This window comes from Strigops habroptila, chromosome 3, assembly GCF_004027225.2.
Source record: "Strigops habroptila isolate Jane chromosome 3, bStrHab1.2.pri, whole genome shotgun sequence".
In the NCBI taxonomy this organism is placed as follows: domain Eukaryota; kingdom Metazoa; phylum Chordata; class Aves; order Psittaciformes; family Psittacidae; genus Strigops; species Strigops habroptila.
Genome location: NC_044279.2, coordinates 36,466,577 through 36,487,129, shown reverse-complemented (window position 1 = coordinate 36,487,129; position 20,553 = coordinate 36,466,577).

Genomic DNA, 20,553 nt, shown 5'->3' with positions numbered 1-20,553 from the left:
TTTTGAACCCACATATTTTTCTTCTGGTAGGGTATAAAAGTTTAAAATAAGTACATGCTCCAGACAATCTGTAAATGGTAAGGAGCAATGGATGAAACTAGGAAAGGAAAACAAAACAACATACACGTTTAACAACAGAGCAGCAATGTTGGGTGGTATGAACTTTTTTGGTGTGATAGCAGGAATCAGAGTTCTTTTCCCCCTCTGTGGTCTGGTTCAAAGGGAAGTGAAGGCTGGCATCATGCTGCTGAGCTGGGATGGAAGATTTCTGTCCCATACAAATCCATAATCAGGGTTACTCCTTGGTGGGAAGCACAGGGATAGTTGCAGAATATTAGCATGGCATTTCTGAACTCCCGCATCCCTCACTCCCTCCCTGTGCGGGAGACACCACACTGCTGTTTGTCTGAAGTCTAGGGACTGCCACAGCCATCTTTTTCAAATTAAAATGGCAATGTAAAGTTTTGTAAATGTTAGTTCTCCTAATTGGCAGTGGCTTGTATAACTGAAATAAAATCACTAATACTTTCTCTTGTTTTCTTTTTTATCACTGAAGTTCATTTCTCAGTAACTCAGACAAGGTCTTCATTTTTATGAAGACCCGTACTGACCTCTAAATATCTGATTTTTTTCAGTGAGTGTTTATGCCCATCTGGTTTGAATTTAGCATTCTTATGAGTCATTTCACTTTGATAGGAACACTATGCTATAGAAAACTTCTTTTAATATTTTAATGTTTTAAATCAAACACTGCACAGCGCATTACCTAAGCCCCACTACAATTATGGAAACTGGTGGGTTACTTTTCTTCATCGGACATTGCTTTGCTCTCTTTGTGAAACAAATGCTGCTCATAGTAGAAAGGTCTACAACGCACATGTGTTCAAGTGTTTTACCATCTTTTGCTGCCACATCCTTTCTCAGACTTAATAACAGCCTTTCTGGAAACAGCATCAGTAGAGGAAGGATGAGTGATTCTATAGGAAGTAAGGATGCTCAGCAGTTCCTTACATTTGACATTTAACCCAGGCAAAAGTACTATATTTATTTTTCTATCAACACTGATTTTATTACTTATTATGTTCTTGCTACATGCATTTCCTGATGTTAAAGATATAACCAACTCTTTCAGGCTCTTTCTTTTTGTGCAGGTAAGCTTTTAAACAGATACTTTAAGAAACTGTAAGTGATTTTTAAGAGAAAGGGAAGGAAAAAAGTTATAAGCAAGCCATTAAAGGTACTGTGATGTAGAGACCATCCTATTTCAAAATAAAATCTGAGCTTGGCAATATGTTTTGTTGAGTTGTAACTGAATCATCACATGAAATAGGATGGGTCAGTTCCAAATGGAAAACAAATGGAATATTTTAAAGTATTGTTTGTGTTAAGTGGAAATATGTTCCAACAAGTTCAGACTCCACTTCCTTTCTTGACTATTTAAGTACATTTTAGCTCTTAAGAAAATAAGAAATAAAATAAAAATTGATGTTTTCTATGAGACCCCCAATTAAAAGAGAATTAGTTTCTAAGTTAGTAGAAGTGAATTATTTTAAATAAGATGGAAATTATAATACGTGATACAGGAAAATATAAGACACAAACTGTTTAAGCACTCAATTTAAGTGCTTAGCAATTTTAGAACCTAAACTTCAGATGATCTTTAGCAGAAAATGCATAGCCATGCCATGAGGATGGAGCTTCATGAGGAATCAAAACAATCACTTTTTTTATGCTCATACACTAGGGTGTATTTTATGTTGACAGCATAAAAGAGCAGCAGAGCAGCTAAGGTGCTTTAAGCAAGACCTATTCACTGCAACAAAGCAAGTTTCTCAGTGTTACGTGGATCAGTCCTTGTGTCTGTTTTATTTTGGTTGCATTTTAGGTAGGATTAAAAAAAGGACAGGTCCATTAACAGAGGTTGAAATATAGCCCCTTTGTTTTTATCATTCTTTCCAGCCTGGAACATGAAGTATAGTGTTGTAGTTCACATTAGTCACATTATCATGATGGAATAATGACAGAAGAAAGGATTTATTTTTAAGTACAGTTCAGAGGTGTAGTGTCGTTGGGCTGATGTCAGAATACAACACTTTAAAAATACTTAACCTTCATCTGTCAGACAGATAAATACTACAGACCCTTTCTAATTCATTGAGGATGTTATGCTTTTCTTATCTTTTTTCAGAGCAGACAATGGAAAACTTCAGCCTTGTTAAGAAATCTGGGGGTATTATATTATAGAATTACAATTTTGCTAATTTTAATCCTAATTTTTCACAGATTGCTGAATTTTGTTTGCTCCATTTACAAAGACAAAAAGCAAAATACTTTCATTCATTTGCTCAGTATATGTGTATGTGGTGACTGTTCATTTTCATGGGAAGAGTTCTAACACAGATGTAGGAAACATCCGTCACATAGTTGTATGCATGTGTGCTCTCTGCCGTTTTACTTGTGAGTATTAGGGAGAGGTAGCAGAGAGGCTGCTTTTGCGAGTGTGTGAATTATGAGGGCTGATAAGCAAAACACATTTTGAAGGTCTGACGCTGTTTTGTTTAATAGCTTCATGCAGGTAGTCTGTTCGTTTGGGGCATACCAAGTACACAGCAGTACCTAAGTATCATCCACGATTAGCAAAGCACAGAAAATCGTTCTATTGTTGACTTTTTATTTAATTGCCAGTGTACAGAGGTAGAAACAAGATAGGCTTGGGGTTAAAGCACTGATCTGAAATGCTTAAGAATGGGCTCAGTTCCTGATTCTGCTACAAATACCTTTCTGCCATGGTGCATGCTATTTGGGATACAGCTACTCCCTGTGGCGGATTTAGGTCTGACACTGACATTACATGGATGCAATGCTATGCTCAGGTGCTTTACTTTAGTAAAACTGGGGAGAAAGGTTAGGCTCTTGCTCCTATGGACACTGATGCAAGCATGCACTGACCCACAGTATAGGTGGGGAGGACATACCCTGTTGTCGCAGCTGCCTTCATGGTGACAGCAGGTAACCAGTCTTGGGCAAGGGAATCAGCTGAGACACCTTCCCAAACCTGTCCTGGGTGCTTTCCACAAAAGCAAACAGGATTCATAGGCAGTTGCTGCTCAAGCTGTCCCCGCAGCTCTGAGTGTATGGTACAGGAAGGCATGGACACCCTGTGCCTCAGGCTGAGCTAGCTGTGGTCCTGTTAAATGATGTTAAATTTGGTTGAAATTGATCAAAAGTTGACAGGCAGATGGACTGCATAAACCTAGTTCCCCAAGGAAACTGTGTTAAGAAAAGAGGACGATAGCACTTCCCTACCACATGAGGATGTTAGGAGAATAAAAACCTTTTTCTGGTGGTGAGGTGCTCAGGTGTTACAGGGATGGAGAAAATGCAGATTCCTAGACAAATAGATTAATTTGCACATCTTTCCTTCCTTTTTGAAGCTGTGCACTACAAATGGTTACTTACGGACATATCTTTGGAGCTGCTGTCTCTGCTAATACAGACTGCGTATGAAGTATCAGCAACAGTGGAGAGAGATTCAGATCTTGTTTGCTGAACCACTAAATGTGTGTGGCAAAACACAAGAATTCCCACTTATTTTTCCATGAGGAGCGTGTGTTTACCATACAGCACTAATCCTTTTCTCCAGAAAGTGCATCAACTGAAAGCAATCAAATAAATTTTTTATGTTTTTAATTGTAGTGTATTTCCTTTCCTTGAATTTAAAAAAAACCCATGCATGTGTAAGAGTGGGAAAAGCTTTGCAGTTCAAAACAGAAGCAGGTTTCAGCCCCAGCCGTACACTACAGGTTGCTCTTTCTGAACAGAATGGTGAGCAGCAGTAAATCATTAAAGCTCACATTCATGGTGAGCCCAAGCACTTCCAACAGGAATCAGAAAGAATTTGGGAAGGTGTTCTGAGGCTGAGTGTCTCAGATCTGCTGCTCCTCCACGGCCTGGAGCCACAGGTCATGAAACTCTGGAAGTTTTCCATTTCCAAACCCTGTTCAGAGGTAGTTCATCTCTTGCTATGAGGAAGGCGACCTCTGAGATGCCTGGGCACATGGGCATCTGCCTTGGACTGAAGGTCTCCTGGAACCTGTGGATGAGGTATTTCTCCTTGTCATATTGTGGCTAACCCAGCAGGTTGCTCACTAACTCAGAAATGGCTCCTTCAATACCCAACAGAAGCAGGATAGAGAGAGCAATGTGCTGCCCGGTGCTGGCTGTTCTGTGGTTACCCCATGCGTGCAAGACGGGGCTAATCCCCTGATCAGTTTTCCATGTGCTCTGCACTTGCTGGGGCAAATCCTGTTGCTTAACAAAAGTAGAAATTACTCAGCCAGGAAGAAGGAGCTGGTACATCTTTGTGCTCCTCAGGAGGAAGGAATCCAGGCATTTCCTCCAGCATTTTATTATACATCTTACCTAGTGGCTCCTCCACCTACAGGGAGGGCAGGAGCCTGGGCTGCTGCAGGCAGGCATGGAAATCAAGTTTGGGTCTCCCAGATGCTGGATGAGCACTCCTGCCACTGCATTGCTGCATGCGGAAACATAGCTGCCACTGCCAGCTGGTTATTAAGGGCATAAAAAAGCAGGCTTGCTCTGCTTTTGAAAGGGGGAGGCTAGCCTCCAAGCTCAGAGGAGAGGGAGTTGTGGCATGCACCTCTTAAACTCTCTTTCTCCTCAGTGCAGGTTTTTCTGGAGCATGTCCAAAGACCACTATCTTCCCCTGCGTGCTGGAGCGCAGCACCCAGGGAAGAGGTCTAGAATCCCCCATCCATAACAGGCAACTCAAATTAGGTGGTGCAAGCCCTGGTACACAGTGATTTGGCCCTGCAGAGTCTGTGTTTGTTTAAAGAGCTATATGCTGAGCCAGGTCAGTGCCTATTGCATTAGTCATAACAAGCTTTCAAGATTATAAATGGGGAAAGTGCTGAGTAACTTGTGATTCAGCCTTATTATGATTTCTAAGTACATGTTACTAATACACTCCCAGCTGTTACACTACTTCCCCCCTGATTTGACACCTACACCCGTTCTTCTCACAAAGCCAGATCTGAGAAAGCTCCACTTACTTTCAGTAGCTGGTAGGAAATGTGGAGTTGGCGCATCCTCCACTTGGTACTTCTATCACCCTTAAACCCTCCCTTGTTTTAAACTGTTTACTGTGTGCCTAGATGTTTTCTTTAGAAAATAGTAGTGACAGAAACCAGCCAGTTTAAGGCAAAGCTGCAGGTACTGTATCTCCTGTATGTAGCAATCAGTATTTTTTCTTTTGCCTTTGTATTTAACATAAGTTATCCACAGGATTTTTAAAGAAGAGTGAAAATTGAGCCATCAGGTGGTTTCTGTGGTAGCAGCTTGAATGTTTTATATTGAAAAAAAGAGAACTTTGTTTCTTTTGGCATTATCTTAGATGAAGTTAATGGTGGGTGGAGGCTTCCCGGGAAGGAAATGTGTAGGGGTAAAAAATGAAATTGTGGTGGGCCGCCACCCTGTAGGGCCTTGGTGGAAACCCTGAATAATTATCTGAATGCTGTGGGTTATGGAAGTTTGGGTCCTCTTCAGCCCAGGTTTTGCAGAGAAGCAGTGTGTTGCAGCAAAGCCTGTTGGCGGACCTTCTGGCTGGCAGGAAGAACACTGACCCATTTTCCCCCAACAAGGGCAGACCCTTACTAGCTGGAATTTGATTCAATCAACTTTGCTTGCATTGAGATATCTGTTATGCAAAGAAAGGTCTCTTTTGAAGAAAGAAGTTATTTGTATGGTGAGGGCCTGAAATGCTGGGGGAGGCTGGGAACAGCAATGCCAGACTCAAAGGGGTTCCCAGCGCCAGAGTCATGCTCCTTCTCCCCAGATGGGGCTGTGATGGCTCCCGAAATGGGAGGCAGAGCCCTGTGGCTCCCTCAGCAGTCAGCAGGAGAGTAGCACCCTCAACTCCCTGCTTGCCTTCTCTCACTTTCTTTCTAGGGGCTGTCAAGGGAACCTAAAGTGACCAGGCTCCTAATTAAGGCACCTGGATTAAGCACCTGAAGTTAGAAGGGGTGAGTCTGGGACCTGAAGTGCAGATTACATCCATGACAGCAACCTAGGCAGTTCCTCTCCCTTCTCCCCACCTCCACTTGAACACTGAAAACCTCAAATCTTTCTGGCATGGTCCCAGTTTGGGAGCCCTGGCGCATGGCCAGAGACACTGCCAGTTTAACATCATGATGAAAAGCTAGTGCAGTGGTGTAGGTGAACCCCTGGGGATGCTGAGATGGACACCACAGGCAGGGGACAGAGCGTGGTTGTGGGTGCCCAGGCCAGAGCTGCAGCGAAGAACCTGCTGACCTTGGATGTGGGAAATGCCACATCTGCAAAAGTGAGATTCAGCAAATAAAAGCAATTTTTTAGGCATAAGTATCATAATAATCATAAGTTTCTCCGGAAACGCTAGTGCTGTTTGTTGCCGTTGACAGAGTGGCTTGGTGGCTTGCTCAGGAAGGAGGGAGATGTTTGCTCCAGGTGCTCCTAGGTTCAAGGGACCTGAAACTTCAGCTTTGTTACTCAGCTGAGTGCTTTGGCCACCAGGTTTAGGCTATTCTAGAGCAAAGCATCCCACTGAAGCTGCAGAGAGATATGAAAATCTTATGGATCTGGAAGAAGATCCTGCTAAAGAGAAGCTATTTCTCTAATCTTATAGTGAAAGACATTGACTGGAAGCAGGGCAACCTCTTGGCCTGGTCCCTGTTTCCAGGCCTCTTTCTAAATTCATTTCAATCTGTAGATAAAGACAATGGGAAGCAGGGCCTGGGACACACCATCTTTCTTCTACCACTCCTACTGCACCACATCCACTCAGCCAAGCCCAGCACTGGCCTGAGGACATCAAGCAAAAAAAGTCCACAGGTAAAGGAGGTGCATGGATGCCTGTTCTTCTCCTTGGGACCAGAGGAGATACCTGCACAGTGTGCTCAGCACCACTTTGGACACTTCAGGGAGAATTTTCCCAGCTACAGTCTCCCTGGGAGCTGGGAATAGGTGCTTACAGTGGCAGAGCAGTGAGGTGTGCTGAGATCACGGCCAAGGATTAACTGAGCCACTCCAGACGGGTAGGTGCTGACTTCAAACAGAGATTAATTTCATGCCTTCATCCATGGTTTGTAATCGCAAGTGGAAACTGCCATCACCTCTGCTGTGTATGGTCAGTATTGTACTTCACAAGAACAAGTCATCTGGAAAAGACCTTCTCCATGTCTGTTAAAACAGACAAAAGAAGACACGAACATGGGGCAGTGACTCGTTTGGAGCCCTTGAAGACTTTAGTGGCATTGCTTTCATATGCAACTGTCGGTGACCTGGGGTGAGAGTGTATGGTGCAAGTAAAGGTAAGCAAAGGGCAGCACCTGAAGCCTGTGTGTCAACAGGTACGTCTTCTGCATATCAGTTACTTCAGCAATTCAGTCAGACTGAAATAGGAGCTATTTCCTGTGAAAAAAGACCACAAGTGCTTTCCATTTAATAATTTTCATTTCACTTTCTTTAAACGTTTGGATATTTTCCAGTGCTTCCTAGTAGCTGCCATTATAATGCTGTTTTGAACAGAGACTCACATGAGTCACTCTGCTGACAAATTTAGACTTCATTCTTGAAAATGCCAGGCTCTTCCTTCCTTCAACTCTTATTCCCAGTCCCTTGGGCATTACACAAGCTTCCTCCAGATTTTATCCCGAGGTCCTCACCATACTACCTGACCTCCTCTTTGTCATGAAATCTAGTTATTATAAAATATCTTGACCTCTGAGAGGTTAAGGAGAGCTTACATTAAATCCAGAGACATTTGGGTAAGCACTTTCTGACAAAAACAGTTTTACGTATTTGCAGTTCAAGGCCTGGTTGGAAGTGCTGTTCTTAGAAAAAAGAATCATAGAATCTTAGAATGTTTCAGGTTGGAAGGGACCTTAAAGCTCATCTGGTTCCAACCCCGCTCCCATGAGGAGGGACACCTTCCACTAGACCAGGTTACCCCAAGCTCCATCCAGCCTGGCCTTGAACACTTCCAGGGATGGGACAGACACATCTCCTCTGGGCAACCTGTGCCAGGGCCTCACCACCCTCATAATCAATCAAATCTTCCTAATATCTAATCTAAATCTCCCCTCTGTCAGTTTAAAGCCATTCCCCCTTGTCCTGCCACTACATACCCCTTTTGTAAAAAGGCCCTCTCCAGATTTCTTGTAGGCGCCCTTTAGGTACTGGAAGCTGCTCTAAGATCTCCCTGGAGCCTTCTCTTCTCCAGGCTGAACAACCTCAGCTCTCTCAGCCTGTCGTCATAGGAGAGGTGCTCCAGCCCTCTGATCATCTTCATGGCCTCCTCTGGACTTGCTCCAACAGATCCATGTCCCTCTTATGTTGGGGACCCCAAAGCTGGACACAGTGCTCCAGGTGGGGTCTCACGAGAGCAAAGTAGAGGGGGAGAATCACCTCTCTCAGCCTGCTGGTCACTCTCCTTTTGAGGCAGCCCAGGATACAGTCAGCTTTCTGGGCTGTGAGTGCACACTGCTGGCTCATGTTGAGCTTCTTATTAACCAGAAAGGCAAGAAATTCACATCTAGGAGTGGAACGTTCACAATCAGGTTAAGGATATGGAAGGAAAAATAATGGTAATGGTCTTAAGCATTTTTGTCTAAAGAATGTTTTCTCCCATAACTAGCTAGTTGCGTGCCTGTGTGGCACAATTTGACTATTTAAAATTTGTGTCTATTATTCTGGATAAGATTGTTTTCTGCATCACTGGAGTGATCAGAGAGCATTTTTGGAATTATCTGTGGTAATAAGGTAAGACTTCATGCATGTGCTCTGCCAGAATAGTTGGAGGGACAGAGTACTGCAGGTCTTCAGGAGAACTGTCTCTGTAATTTGCTTCCTTCTTTCTTTGCTTTTTTGGAGGACACATCACAATGATCAATATATATATTATTTTTTCATATATATCCATATATATATCTCCTTTCTGTAGATGCAATTTGTACGAAGTTTTGGCACACTTATCTGCAAAATGGTCAAAGTTACAGACTGTGTACTCAGCTGGGCATCCAGAGCTCACTCTGAAGATAAGCAATATCCATCAAAGGGATTTGAGGCTCAGCCCTGCTAATTGTGTTTCTCTTTATCTTACCACTTTATTTCCTCTAGCTTTTCTTCTGTATGGTAGAAATCATTATGGCGTTCTTTGGACTTTTACAAGAGTCACAGATCTATTTTTTCCCACTCTAGTGTTACATCTACAATGTAATAGGAACTGCAGTCTTGTTTGAATTACCATTGTGTTGCATTTGGATGCTGCTGTGTCTGGTGGTCAAAGCACTGGGAAAAGTAGCTCATAATCTGTGAAACACATGAATTACATTCCTGCAACATTTAGAAATACTTGGCAGAGAGAAGAGTGTTGACTGAAAGGGAGCAATGCATAGTTACCTTCCCTTGTAGTTTGCTTCATGTTATGGTGGCTAAGAATGCTGTTGCATAACAATTTTAAATTGTATTTCTTTTAGGTTGAGGCCAGTTGCTTTAGCATAATATTCTTTTTTTGTGCAGAAAGAATATATTCATCACCATGTATCACTGCTCATTTCCCAGTACGTAACTGACAGCTCGAATGGAGAGAACCTTTTGAAGCTCACTGCAGGTGAGCTTTTAGGTTTTTACCTATTACAATGTTTAGCCTCTGAGAGATCAATTTCTTGAGCTGAAAAATGTGGCAATACAATAACCAATACCTCAGCTATAAACATCTCTTTTCCTTGCTGAGGACAGAAAACAAACATTACGTTCTATACTAAGCCCCTCTAAGACAGTTTTAAATATGAAAAGGAATAACAAATCGTAAATGGGAAAGTGGCAGAACTTAGTAGAGTTGAATACTAGTGCATACTTTGTCACCCTGTCAGACTCTCACCTATCCAGGCCTTCATGAGTTTATTTAGCCATAAGAAATTCCTCTACATGGAGGGTACCAAAGGAAACCTTGTACCCTTGAACATCTCTATGCACACTCCTACCAAGCCCAATAGGATGTGATGGGATACACCGTTATGTCATGCTATAAACCCAAGTCTGACAGGCTGCAATACAGTGTTCTTGTTATTTTGAGCACTTCGATCAGAAAAGCTACCAAAAGCTACCATCATGACATGGTGCCCAGGGAAGCTCCACGCCAAATACTTTCTGATAGGGCTGTAGCATGCTGAATGTGAGCACTCTGCAGCAGCTCACGCAGGCTTTCCTTGCTGTGGTACCCAAGGCTGCAGTAGCTGTGGGTAGCTCCTGATAACCTCTAACCTAAAGCAGTATGCGTGTTCTGGTTGAAGAAGTCATGGATGTCAGCCGTGGGGTGTACTCAGGAAACTGAATGCTCATTCTTCCATCAAAGCTCTGAGCTTACTTCCAGCCACTACATATAGGTGATGCTAACGTGTGATACGTAATAGCTAAAATGCCATATAGACATTAATTTATGGTAGATGTATGATATGTGTACTATCTGTGTTCTTGCAAAAGCCAGAAGCAGAAAGCCTCAGCACCTTGCTTATTCCTAAAGGACAGACGCTTTGAAATGGCTTTTCATGTTACCACTTCCTTTTAAATGGTTAAACTTGCTCCTCAATTGCACAACAACTTGCCTGTGGTCCAGCGTAGCAGGTAGCTATTAGCAGCCCTCAGGGAATCAGCTGGCAACAGAGGTTCTGTTTCCCTCTGGACAACGGCCTTTGTGACCATGGACCATACTGTTGTCTGACAGATTTTATTATCCAGGCTGAGACAAGGGCTTGATCTGAAGGATGAGATGACACCAGTTCAGGTGATGAGATTTCTCCATGCTGAACTGGCAGTGGCAAGGAGAGGAGCAGAGCTATGAAACTCTCACCTTTCCTCTCCTACTGATACACACCAACTATTCATGTTGGGTTTGTTTTCAAAAATTTTAAAACACCCCACCTGTTCTTAAGGAGAATAACAAGGATAACTACTTTTAGGAAAAAACCAGACTAGTAATCTGAGAGCCTACATTATTGTACATATTCAATACTACCTAAATTGTACCAGATTGCTAGAAGAAAGCTCTGTTTAAACTCATGCAATAGTTAAGATCTTCCTGTCTCAGCCATGGCCTTTGGGGTCCAGCTCTGGTAAGAGAGGTGTAACACTCACCGCTGTGTTTAAGAGCATTTGTTACTGGAGACTAGTAGTTTTCCCATAGCACCCAGGAGCCCCAGCCTCAGCGCAGAGCCCTGTTGTGCTCAGAGCTGCATGAATGTGCGGTGGTGTTGATTTTGTAATGTTTCAGCTTGATCCAAAAAAAAAAGGAGCCTGTGGGAGGAAGGTTTGTGTTGGCTGTAAACCAACACGTGCACGGTTTAATAACATACATCTATGTTCAGTGATTTCAGCTCTTATCTTTTAATTAGAAGCTATAGGACCCTAACCCAATTTTAAACAGCTTACAAGCGCAGATTTTATAGTCTTACCTTTTATTTTCTTTCTACTGAGATGAAGTAGTGAGAAAAATCACTGTTAAGGAAAAAGCCCTTACAGTAACTATTATTCCCCAACAGGTTTCAAGTTTTTCTACCAGCTTTGAAGCTGCTATTTCCAGGTCTCCCTTAATCAATCCTGGGAACAGAAGGATTTGACAAAAGTGTGTTTTGCCAGTTTGAGAAGCCCTATCCTTACGAGGTCTTCAATTACATTAATTAATTAGTCTTATATAATTCAATTCACACAGCTGAATAGACCTAATTAAAAATAAGTACATTTACAAGCTATCTTGTTACAGCAGCATTAAGGGTAATGAGTTCACTAAGCTCCACGTGAAGACATTATCAGGCTGAGGGTACAGGCTGCAACATGTTGAAGACACTTTCTGCTGAGGAAAGGAGGCTCTGCCAACAGAGATAGCCTATCTGCACCGAAAGCATTTACTTCAAAGATCATAGATAACACTGGAGGGCTTAATGAGGGTGTATCTTTAAAATGTAAATAGGAGGATCTAGTGGGCACATAAATTTCATAACATTCATAGCACACCTTCCGCGCTGGCTTATGGAAGCAAAGAGGGTAAAAGCAGGTTACCCTCTTTGTAGGTCGCTCCCCCTATTTCAAAGGGGTTTTCTGCTTTTAGATCAAGTCTTATTAGTACAGGAGTGCCTGGTTGTGCTTGCTCATTGAAATTGTATTATAAACTTGAAATAGCTGCTGCACACCCCATTTGTCTGAGTATCCCTTTTTGTGAGGTTAGAATCCAAAATGCTTGGCTGCTAACTGAAATAAATAAAAGGTGGCTCGCAACACTGTTGTGCTGCTCTGCTTTTAGCATTGTGAACTTTCCAAAAAAATCTCTTTCAGCTCACAATAACATAAAAAGCTTTATGGTAATACTGAAAACGGGATTTATTTTATGATATGCAGGACTGATAATTGATTCTTTAAAAGTTTGCTATGTTTTCACATGAAATATTAAAATGTTACATGCTGAACTGGCAGACACAGGAAATTTTTAATATGCTGAAATAAAATGTGCTCAAATAACCCTCCACAATACTCTTGCATTCTTTGCTTTGCTTATATTGAGAACCAGCCGTCACTTTTAAGTTTTAATAAGTTTCATATGTTTTGTAAAGGAACTGTGTTTGGTTAATTCTAACCTTTAATTAGTAGCCTCTGGATTGGTGTATACCCCAGGCACGGGGATGTTATTAGTGTGAACTGAAAGCTATGTGTGTTACTCCATAACAGATCAAAACAAACCTTGTATGCTCTGACAGCATTAAACCCCACTGAGACCTGGTGCAGGATATGGTTTTCCACTTGCAAAAGAAAATTGTAATTCACAAGCCTTTGCCAGATGTTGTCCCTCTGATACTTCAGCTTCATTACATACCTACCGAGTAGGTGGTCACCTAAGGTAAAGCCAAGCATGCCCTATTAGAGCATTTGTCAGGCTAAATAATTTTTCCTTTTTAACTTTTTTCTTTTTTCTTTTTTTTTTTTTAAACTTTTTTCAGTTTTTATTTTTTTAAGAACAACAAAAAAAATATTAAAATGACATTCTGGAAGACGGCTGTTTAGTATGAGTAGGATCCTGTTGTTTTCCGAGAGGAATACAGACCCCTGCTATTGATCTCTTGCAGAGGGAAGACTTAGAGGCTTAAAGGAATCTGCTGAGGACTTAACTTCTGCTGAACAATGTCACCACAAAGCATGCTTCACACTAAATGCTACAGCAGCATGGAAGCATGAGACAAACGGAACAAAGAGTGCAGGAGATCACAACAGAATGCTTTGAAAGTGTATTTAAGACGACTTCTTTTGTTAAAATTAGATATGTTCCTGGAACCAAATAGAAGTGTCCCCTAAATGAAAGAATAAAGTGTATCAGTGGCTGCTTGTCCCTGGCATGTAGATAGCGGACAGGCTATCAGACTGTTATCAGATTTTACCTGGTCAGCAAAAATCATCTTTGTTACAGGCACAAAATAAAGAATTTTTTTTTTTTTTTTCCCCTCTACCAGAAAAAAAGTTGAAACTGCATGATAAAGAAAATCTTGAATTAACAAAATGTATTCAGACTTGACCCAAAGTTACTCTGGAAGCACCTTTGGCGACCTTGTCTTTACATACTCATCTGTAAACAAAAAAAAGTCACTTACATGTTGTCAATGTTATTGTAATTTTCATGGTCCAAGAATATAAGTGAGGTGGGATTATGGACAGAAATTACAATTAAAACAATGTTTCATAATGGGAAAACGTAGAATAATTTTTAGACTTTACCCTTTTCATTAATTTTATGTAAATTTCTGTAAGTAAAAGGAGACGTTTCTGGTTTAGGATATGCAGAGAGCTTTTATTTGGTCCAGGAGATTTTATAAGCATGTCAAGTAATGACTGCAAGGTGACTTTTAAAAAGAAATTAAATTCTCCCTGGCTTCTGGACTTTTTGAGAAGAATGAGATAGATAAACTTTTGACTCTGAATGCCATAAGGTACTTAGGGTATGACTACTTGAAGCCACAGAAATCTAATCTGCTACCATCGTAGAAACCAGCCTGTGAACATCAGACATTCAGTGACATACTTACATGATCTATTTTTGACCAGGCCTAATGTAAGCATTGAGATAAAAGGGCAGGTCCTGCCAACAAGTCGGCACATGAAGGAAGCGAAGTGCAAATGCTGGTGGTGCCATACAGCAGTCCTGCACATGGTCTTCCTTCCAGGAGCAGCTCAGTGGAGCTGTGTCTGTAGGCTCAGGTGCTCTCCTGCAGGATCAGGCTTGCCTGCATGCAAATGGAATTGCTTTATTATTGTTTTGATGCTTGCCTGAATAATTTCTCAAGAAATACGTTGCAGCAAGTACATTTCTTCTGTAAAAAGTTCACACAGCTTTAGCTCTATTGATGGGCTTCTCTGTCAGGAAAGTCAATAGCTGTCATGAAAGTGATTCAAAACTAGTCACAGAGCAAGCCCCAGCTATTTTTATTTATAGTACAGAGAATCCAATGTTATTTCTTTGTCTAGGAACACCCCACTGGTGACCCATTTTGAGCAACAGCCCCGTATCTGTCTTTTCAAGAATCTTGGATTTAGTGGTATCACGTTCTATGTCTATGCAATTGAGGAAAAAGTTCTTCTCTCTCACTGGCAGCAAGAGAAAATTGTTTTTCTGAACCTGGCTCAAGGGTTTCCAGCACTAAATTTTGTGAATGAACAAAGCAATAAAATTTGCAGGCCAATCTGAGTTAAGCCTTGAGGTTTGAGAAGAAGTCTGAAAAGCCAGAGTAGCTTTTCCCCCTTGTTTCCTTTCTTTTCCCTTCCACTTCCTTTTGAATAAACAGACAGAGACAAATCTTCCAACAGCCTCTGCAACACACATCTTTCTCTACAGGTAAACACCAGCGGTCATTTCTTTCATGCACATTATCTTCCTGAGGTTAGACCTGGATTAATCTCCTCTTTAAGAAGGTGACTTTCAAGTCCTTGACAGAAATCCGACTAGCACAAAAAAATTAGTCTGGTCAAAATGACAGATCAGCTGGAAGTTCATGTCCAGTTGCACAGGACTTCCTCTGGAGGACTGACTGACTGACTGACTTACTGACTGACTGAGAGCCATTTTATTTGTCAGTTATGTTGTTTGCCTCCAGAGGATAATAGCCAAGCAAATTAATTAGTGAAAATAAGCCACAAAACCATCAAAACATTCAGGCAAAGCTTCACTCAAACTAACATGTTCAGTGAAACAGAAACTTGGACTGGCAGCTCAGTGTTTTTACATTATTTGTTGATTCTACTGACAGCTTTAATCATTGCTGAGCTGACACTCCGGTGGTACAAATGAGTAAATAAAATGTCAGTTTTGCTTACAATGACATTGAACATAACTGTTCAACCTTGACAGGTCTATATTTGTGGACAAGAGAATCACTTCTTTAGACTTCCCTGCAAGAATAACACAGCTAAAATCTCCACAGCTACCACATACATGGCCTGTAACCAATAAAAGTCAGTTATTTTTATTTGTGATTCTTTGACAAAAACTAATGGTGTCATTTTTTTTCCCTAGTCAGAAGGACAGAGCAGAATCAATGTACACCCAGCTCCACATCTCGGAGCGAAAGCCCCCCCTCACCAAAATCAATGGGAGTCCCGCTATCAGCTCCTGTGGGCTCAGCACTGGCTCTATACTCAGTTCTAAGGATTACATGAAACTCTGGGTTTTTCTGCAAAAAATCCTGTGTCAAAGAGGTTCTTTGTTTGAGGCAGAACCTGAGTTGTCTGTCAAATGTGGGCCCCGATCCAGCAAAGCACTTAAGCACATGTGTAGCGTTGTTGAAACCAACAGGACTACCGCTCACATGCTTAAAGTCACGCGTGTGTTTAAGTGCTTTGCCGGCCTGAAGCCTTGCAGAAGTCCTTTATATCATGTTGATTTCAAAGCACATTTCGTTATTACATCACTGTGCTGTTCTTGGCAGGGAATGAATTAATACATGAGACAAGGAGAGGTCCGGCAGGAGCTGCTGGGGGAGTGGGACACTGCATTCCTTTCAAAACAAGGCCATGGCAGTAAGTTTTCAGGAGACATGAATCAGCCACGTAGGCAGTTATAAATAACATGGGGCAGCCGGGACGGGTGACATGCCACTGCACTATGTATATTGCAAGAACATATCAATACTGGGTACTTTGTGTTTTTAATCTTCCCACAGACTTGGCAGCCACCCACCCTCCAAGGCCAACCAGAGCCTGGTTAGTGGGAGAACGCACTCGCTCCTTCTCTCCGCATGGGATTTTGATCATAGAATCATAGAATGGTTAGGGTTGGAAAGGACCTTAAGATCATCTTGTTCCAACCCTCCTGCCACGAGCAGGGACACCTCACACTAAGTATTTTAATGCTATTTCACGAGCTGGGATTGTATAGCTGACAAACAGTGCCGCTGTTTATGCCATGCTATGGGCATGTAAGTGCTGTACAGATATATCAAAGCCAAACAGTTTTCCCAAGGACACAGTAGTAAGCATAGGGTTGCGTGGTCTCAAAGGCCACGTGCTGAGCTCTCCCAGAGAGATGTTCTGTTGCATTCTGGACCCTGTGGACATGCCTGTGTTGCTATTTGAACTTCTTTCATATGCACACTCTCATTCAGATCACGTATTTTGGGAAACCCAGGAACCCACCACCATGGCATGGCCATGCTACTTCTTACCAGCAACCAACCTTGCACTGTGTTGCTGGTGGGTTGGCTTGGCAGCCAGGTCCATGCCTGCTGGTGAGGTCTCAAAGTCAACATTGCAGATAGCCCTTTGCCACTGCACTCACATTGACACCTCACCCAAGCTCGCGAGGTGCAATGGGGTCTGCAGGCAGCATCTGCTCAGGTAGGGATGGTGCCAAAGGCCGTGTTGTATCTCCCCTTGTCATGGTCATGGGAAGCCTATCTAGGAAGAGAACGGCTATATGGAGAAGAAAAAACTGGGAATAAGGCAGGAAGAAGAGGGCAGGTGTAGAGGGGATGAGAAAGAAGAAGAGGAGGAAGAAGGTAGCAAACAATTGTACAAAGGCAATGCCCTGGGAGTAGCTGAAGGTCCCTTTTGGGACCTCTCACCAAGGGACTACCAAAGTGAGGATGAGGAAGGGTTGCAGCCACACTCAACTGTGATGATGAAAGCATGTGCTCCATTCTGCTGGAAGAGGGTGCCAAGGAGGGAAAACTGGGAATGGAAATTTGGTACCACAAAGCATCCTGCCTGTCATATCTGGGAAAGGCACCAGTCTCCCTTTTCTTTGCTGGGATTGAATTAGATACAATTTGTATTGATCGCACGAATGGGAGGGAACAACAGAAGCTATGGAGCTTTCAAAGCTATCTTCACACACAATAAAATGTAGATAAATAGCACAAGTCTAGTACTTCCCTTGGAAAGTTTCTTTTAAGGAAGCCACTGTGCTACAGATACTGACAAGCAGCTGGAATAAAAAACTTCTAGTACAGCAGAGGCCAGTGGGAAGAGGGGCCAAGCTCCCTGTCAGAGCCTCAGCTCCATATGCCTTTTCTGATGAAATCCACGAAAACTTGATAGGAAGGACAGGGGATTTATTTATCATTTCATCTTGGAATTCTAGTAGCTTGGGCCCGTTTTTCATTTTCTTGCACTCTTTTGATTTGTTTGCTTATTACTGATAGATTATTTTAATGCCATTCATGACCAGAATACAACAGATCATGTAATTAAATGTAAACAAAGTAAAACCAATTATAGTTTTCTAGTCTGAAAAGGGGCATGATTTAGATTATTTCCTTGAACTAGGACCTGATGTCCTCTTTGATGAAAGTTACAGGAAAGCTCTCAGCAGTAGCTTAAACACACGCTGCTAAGCTCACAAGAGCGAAGGAGCACTTGCACACTTTCAAGAGGATGTTTTGCATCCTGTTATTCCAGCAGCATTGCTGTTATCATGGAGGCTGAACTGCTGCTTTTCGTGGGAAACCTCATTTGGAGATGGGCTATAATCATCCTTTCTGATGCATACATTGCAGAGGGCTGGGACTTGAAACAAAATGAGGACTTAATCCAAAACCCCCTGTAAGCAATAATACAGTTTCTGTGATTCCTCTGGGATTTGGATAAATTTCTCTGCCTGTAATTGCTGATATATGAGGAATGCTACTTTTGCTGTGGTACTTGCATAAAGAATCAGAGCTATCATTTGATCGAGCTTGTTGCAATATGTTTGCTAGCAAGGGACTTAACTTCTTTGAAGGATTTAAATCTGCTAAACCATCTGGGAAAGCAAAGATAATGTAGAATGTAATTTTAATGTATGTAAATGTAATGCAAAATGTAATTTTAATCAATGTCAGAAGTTAGCCACTTTCTACAATCTGATTCCTATCTGCAGTTCTTACGAATAATATACTACAGGTTTTACATTTCTTGTTTTAGGACAGCTACTTCCCAGTGATTCTCCTTTTAAAAACACTTCAGGGGGGAGGCAGGAAAAAGAAGAGCTTGTGATAATACACCACAGGATATACATTATGTTCCCTATGCCTGCCACATCCCATTCACCTTACCACTCTGTGTGCCATACTGGTGCAGTCGTGACTGTGCTAGATAAGGAGTCATCCATCTGGCTTGGCCCCTGTGGTTCATTGCTGCCCGCCTGCAGAGGCCATCTCCAGCAGATGGGTGTACCTAGCTTTTCCTTAACTCAGTGGGTCTCAATTTGAGCAATTTCGAGTGGCAGATCCTGGCTAGTATGGGTTTCTGTCTGCTTTGGGAGCTCTCCCCAAGCAGGAGATGCCTCCTCCAAGTGATGAGGGCCTTGGTCACATATCAGCATGCTTTGTCAACCGCTATGAGCTCCTCGGCCATGGCTTGCCTGCCTGGGGCATTGTCCATCCTGGAGCTTGCTGGCAGACCAACTACAGCCACTACAGCTGCAGGCAGGGCTAAGGTGGTGACCACTGATCAAGCTGAGCCTGTGGTGGACTCATCATGCAAAAGTCAAAGATGCTGACAAACTGCAGCTTTTAAAAATCACTGAGATATCTAACCTCTGTCACCAGAGAAGAGTTAGATATGATAAAATCTCTTGGGATCCTCACAGGGGTTTTAACCCTCTGTATGAGTTGAGCCAAGTGGCTCTATTGAAGAAGGGTGCCTGGAAACTAAGGTTAGAGGAAGGAAGCGTTAATTTGGTAGGGGATGTCAATGCATGGACAGGCTGTGAGTAAAATTGACAGCACCTCCCAGAAAGAACCGACTGCTATATAGCAGGAGAAATTGGGAAGGGCAGAGGTCTCCTGGGGGGGGGCAGGGAACAAAACTCCTGCAGCCTGCAGAGCGCACTGGAGCTGGGAGCAGGGGAGCACCTGGTCACTATTTACTGCTTTCCTGTGCTCTTCTGCCCTCTGCTCCATTTGGTGATGGTGTTTATTGCTTTTCAAAGATGGCATTTCTTCTGCATGACACTATTTACTCTGGGTGTAGAAGGAGGTGACCCACTGATTATCCTAACAGACCAAAGGAGCAGAAAGTCAAGTTTCAAGCTATTGCCGTGACTTAAGAAACATGCAAGGCTTTTGCCTCTGGGCATAATCAAGTCAACGTGTTCAGTACTGGTTTATGCTTAAAAAGCAAAGTAAAAGCAGATGAAGTATATTTATAGGCTCATCAGCCAATGAATGGATGAAAGGGAAAAAGAAATTAATGGGAAAATGTCAGCCAGGATAGAGGAGGGACTCACTATGAAGTTCATGTCCAGACCAACAATTTGGAGTTAGTTCCAAAGGCCAGGGTACCTTGATTTACAGTAGAAGAAAAATTGACACTTTATCAACTCTGAATTTAGAAATGAACCAGTAAAAATAACCTAGTGTGAAGGAGATCCTTTTGCCAGATTACCTCAGGCTGGGAAAGGCTTAGGGGCATGTAGGTCTGGCCAGTTGCAAATGTGTGGCTTTGATTTTAAGCTCAAAATCTTAAAATAAAAAAGGGAACATAGAAAGCAATGTTACAACAAGGAAGCCTAGGCTCCTTTACACTCTCCAGCTTCAGATAAACCTGGGTATAACTCTGAGAGCGATGAAGAGGAAAAGAAAGTGGAGGAGTAAACCACCGCTTCTCTCTGTCTTTGTGCTTTTCTACTCTGCCAAAATTTCTGCTATTTGTGTAGGCAAAAATCTCATATTTAAATCTATTTTTGGCAACATGAAATACAGGGACAAGCAGAAAGAAACAACAGCCTTGTTAACTGAAATGTGAGGGCGGGCTAGTAACACAAGATACAATCACTGAACCATCCCTCTTAAAAATGATTTAGGGAGTTGAGAAGAAGACTTTACATTTCATAAAAATCTTATTGTCTGATCTAGTCCACTATTTAAGAGAAAGGGATATGAGGAAAGCAGTGTAATGAAACCCAGCCCAAGGAGGCCAGACTAGAACAAAGGAGTTGCTGTTGATTTCGTGTCAAGCTTTGCCACAGTTTGACTGTGGGATCTG